The sequence below is a fragment of the Arvicola amphibius genome, chromosome 10 (assembly GCF_903992535.2).
Source record: "Arvicola amphibius chromosome 10, mArvAmp1.2, whole genome shotgun sequence".
In the NCBI taxonomy this organism is placed as follows: Eukaryota; Metazoa; Chordata; class Mammalia; order Rodentia; family Cricetidae; genus Arvicola; species Arvicola amphibius.
The window spans coordinates 125,052,775-125,057,600 of record NC_052056.1 but is presented as its reverse complement, the minus strand read 5'-3'; the positions used below and the strand labels follow the sequence as shown (position 1 = coordinate 125,057,600).

The following is a 4,826-nucleotide window of genomic DNA, read 5'->3' as shown; positions in this document are numbered from 1 at the left end:
GCCTGCTTTTCATCCTACTCAGATCCCACATGGCTAGCTTTACACCTGAAATAACAACACACAAACTGCATTCATTTAAACACTGCCTGGCCCATTAGTTCCAGCCTCTTACTCACATCTTGACTAACCCGTATCTAATTATCTTTGTAACACCACGAGGTGGTGTCTTACTGGGAAGATTCTAGCGCATGTCCATCTTGAGCCGGAGCTTCATCGCATCTGGCTCAGAGAGGAGAGGCATGGCATCTGTCTACTCCACCCACCTAAGGGCGGGCCTATTAAATGGGCCAAGGCAGTTTCTTTATTAACGAATGAAATCAACACAAACTGAAGACTCTCCCAAATCATCTCCCCTTTTTATGTTTAAACAAAAAAAGAAAGCTTTAACTTTAACGTAGCAAAATTACATATAACAAAACAGTTATCAAGTAAGAATTACAGTTACAGTATTTATATCTACTTTATCTTTTATCATAACTAAGGAAAACTATAACTATCTATCTATTCTTCAACTCCATCAAAGACTCCAGAAGGACATAATATTACCTAAGTAAATGAGAAGTAAGCAACTTACAAACTCTAGAGATCACAGAGACATCTTGCTGCCTGGATAGTCACCCAAAGTTCCTCTGTACCTTTGGGCATCCATCTTCAGCCTACAGGCCCATAGTATACAGAGACATTTCCATGAAGCAGGAAATTTTGAAGTTCAGTCACTACCTGCTGTGTCCTTCAGAATGTCTCACAGACTCTTTCATGAGTCAGGAACCCTGAGAAACCATCTCACCTTTAGACAAGTTCAGCAGTCCTCTCTCTGAGGGTTCTCTGTTTCCAGTTTATGCAACAGTCCAGGCAAGAGCAGTCACTGTCTTTTCTCCTCTATCTCTGCTTGGAATTCCTGCCTTGCTTTATTCTGCCCTGCCATGGGCCCGAATCAGCTTATTTATTAAACAATGGTAACAAAATACATTCACAGCATACAGAAGGGAAACCTTTCATGTCTATTGTAATATACAAAGATTTTAACCGATTGTTGAACACAAAGTTTTACTCCTATATAAAGTACAAAACTTTATCACACTGAATACATATGTAGGGTTTCTCTGCAGTATGATTTTACTCATGATTTAGATTATTCATACATGTAAATGCTTTACCACACTGATTACATTCATAGAGTTTATCTCCACTGTGTGATCTTTTATGAATTTGAAGAGTCCTGTGAAGTGCAAAGGCTTTTCCACACATTATATTTATAGAGTTTATCTGCAGCATATGTTAGTTCATGTCTTTAAAGATGACTATGATAAACAAAGCCTTTAGCACACTAATTACATACATAATGTTTCTCTCCAGTATGGGTTCTATTATGTTTTTAGAGATCCCCATACATGCAAAGGCTTTACCACATTGATTATATTCATAGGGTTTCTCTGCAGTATGTGTTCTTTCATGTGTTTGGAGACTGCTGTGACACACAAAGGCTTTACCACACCTATTATATTCATACGGTATTAACTCCAGCATGGCTTCTTTCATGTCTTTGTAGTTGAATGTGCTGTGCAAAGGCTTCACCACACTGCTTACATTCATAGGATTTCTCTCCAGTATGGGTTCTTTCATGAATTCGAAGGTGACTGTGCTGTGTGAAATCTTTACCACACTGATTACATTTATAGGGTTTCTCTCCAGTATGGGTTCTTTCATGAATTTGAAGGTGGCCTTGCCGAGTGAAGGCTTTACCACATTGATTACATTCATAGGGTTTCTCTCCAGTATGTGTTATTTCATGTTTTCGGAGATAACTGTTGCACACAAAGGCTTTACCACACTGACTACATTCATAGGGTTTCTCTCCAGTATGGGTTCTTTCATGAGTTTGAAGATGGCGTTGCTGAGTGAAGGCTTTACCACACTGATTACATTCATAGGGTTTCTCTCCAGTATGGGTTCTTTCATGAGTTTGAAGATGGCCTTGCAGAGCAAAGGCTTTACCACATTGATTGCATTTATAGGGTTTCTCTCCAGTATGGGTTCTTTCATGAATTTGAAGTTGGCCTTGCCGAGCGAAGGCTTTACCACACTGATTACATTTATGGGGTTTCTCTCCAGTATGGGTTCTTTCATGAGTTAGAAGGTGACCGTGCTGTGTGAAATCTTTACCACACTGATTACATTTATAGGGTCTCTCTCCAGTATGGGTTCTTTTATGATTTTGAAGATAAATGTGCCTTGCGAAGGCTTTACCACATTGATTACATTCATAGGGTTTCTCTCCAGTATGCATTCTTTCATGTTTTCGGAGATAACTGTTGCACACAAAGGCTTTACCACACTGACTACATTCATAGGGTTTCTCTCCAGTATGGGTTCTTTCATGAATTTGAAGTTGGTCTTGCCGAGTGAAGGCTTTATCACACTGATTACATTCATAGGGTTTCTCTCCGGTATGGGTTCTTTTATGAATTTGAAGATAAATGTGCCTTGTGAAGGCTTTACCACACTGATTACATTCATAGGGTTTCCTCCCAGTATGAATTCTTTCATGCATTTGGAGTTTACTCTGACACACAAAGGCTTTACCACACTGATTACATTCATAGGGCTTCTCTCTGGTATGTTTTCTTTTATGCATTTGAAAAGTACTGGGAATTGCAAAGGCTCTATCACACTGATTACATTCATAGGGCTTATCTCCAGTGTGTGTTCTTTTATGCATTTGAAAAGTACTGGGAAGTGCAAAGGCTTTCCTACACTCATTTTCTTCATAGGGTTGCAATCTAGTATGTGTTTTTTCATGTCTGTGAGGAGGCCACGCAAAAGCTTTAACACATTGAGTATATACAGAAGTTTTCTCTTTAGTTTGACTATTTTCATGCCTACAATGATAATGGTACATGTGAAAGCATTACTACATTTAATACATTGTTGAATATTTTTATCTGTATAAATTAATTTTACAATTTAGTCCTATTTTAAAGAAGAATTATATGTTAAGGTTTTATCACCATGTTTACAATCTTGTTTTTCCCCTTCATTAAGGCTTGCTTTTCATCTTTGAGGATAACTGATAACAGCCTTTATTTCATGATTCACATTTACAGAATTTTTTTTCTGGATGAGAATTTTCATGTATTTGAAGAGAACTGAAATAACTCAGAGCTTTACCACTCTTATTGCATTCACAACGTTTCTTATACTGTGAGTGATAATACATTTGTTAAGTGAACTAGGACAAACAGAAGTTTTTACACAGTCCTAGTACGTATATGATGCTTTTCTGAAATGTGAGCTTGTTGATATATACAATGAGACTAGAAAAACAATTACTTGTATACTTGTACATCAAATTCAACGTATATTCAACATGGGGACTGTTACATATCTTCTATTTGCTCTGAGAGAGAGGTATGTTATAGTTCTTCACATCCCTATGCTCATGTAGCTTGTATCCAGAGGAATATATGATATACTTAGTAAAGGAAGAAAAACAAATATAAGGCTTGCCCATTGAGTTCACAGTTTTACTTTCTGTCCTCATAGACTTGTGGTATCTGGATTAAGGCCTTTCCACAACAGCTGCGGCCTGATTTGTGACTCTAACTGGCCCCTCACTAAACTTAACACAGTCACAAGTATATGTGTTAAACTGCCCTTTCTATGGACTATCAGTGTAATACAGACGTTTACAAATATACTTATCACCTTTTCAACATGTATATCTTTTATAATATGAAATAAATGGATTGATAATTTTATAGTATAGCTCTCAGTATATGATCCAAATGGCAATATAGGTTAAGACATTGTTTCCTTGACTTCTTTCTTAAAAGAATGACTTGCAATTGCAGCTCACCTATCTGAAATTAAGGTATATGATTTTGTGAGAATTTAATAAGCATCAATTCACTTTATTATTTACATTGTTGCTTTGGTTTAAAACATAGAAAATACATTACAAATTCTTCAGAGGTACATTTGTATCAGCTTATACATGGTAATTACCTTTCATGTCTTCTAGAACTTTGACAATGTTCTTCAATATTATGGTCTTCCCAATTATATCCTAAAATATAGTGACAGAAAAATGTATGATATATATTAAAAATTGTAAAAAATTTAGTCACCATTTGAAGCAAAACTTAAAATTATACCTGATTTCTTTACCCATTCTTCTTTCTCAATCATATTACAAAAGAGCATCATTAACCAACGAACAGCTGTCCCCTTAATTTGAAACATAAAAGATAACCCAGTCTTACCTATAGTAGTGAGGTTTCTGTAGGTCTCCAGCATCACATCTTTGTAGAGATTCTTCTGGGAAGGATTCAGCAAAGTCCATTCTTCCCAAGTGAAGTCGACATGCACGTCATCACAGGTCAATGCATTCTAAAATATCCCATACATATGTACAACAGAAAGTATGATTTTGACAACACTGTAAATGTGTACTTCTTTGACAGGATAGTCATATAATTCTGGTGCTCCCCATACTTATTCCATGACATAGACATCATAATTTAATCACCAAATCACTTTAGAAGCAAACTGAATATGAAGTTCACCATTGTCATTTCTGAACCCTTTGAATGGGATATCACCTTGCAAGAAAAATGCCAACAATGAAAGATATATAAACAGATCAACAGTACAGAGTACACATAAGACAAATTGTATGAATGATTAATTTCTAACTACCAAAAAGAAACATGAGATGAAAAAGCTGGATGCATTGAATCATTCCTCTAATCCTTGTACTCAGAAGGTAGAGGCATGTCTATCTATCTGCCTCTGAGTTGAATACCAGCCTAGTCCATGCAATCACT

General features: G+C 36.4%; 1 long non-coding RNA gene across 1 annotated transcript; it reads right to left on the bottom strand.

The window, feature by feature from the left end:
- Positions 1-2,754: 2,754 nt before the first annotated feature.
- On the bottom strand, positions 2,755-4,352 carry LOC119825716. Its single transcript, XR_005287253.1, has 3 exons — positions 4,263-4,352; positions 4,006-4,066; positions 2,755-2,879 (listed from the first exon to the last, which is right to left on the bottom strand). It is a non-coding gene; the product is annotated as an uncharacterized LOC119825716 (long non-coding RNA).
- Positions 4,353-4,826: the final 474 nt, after the last annotated feature.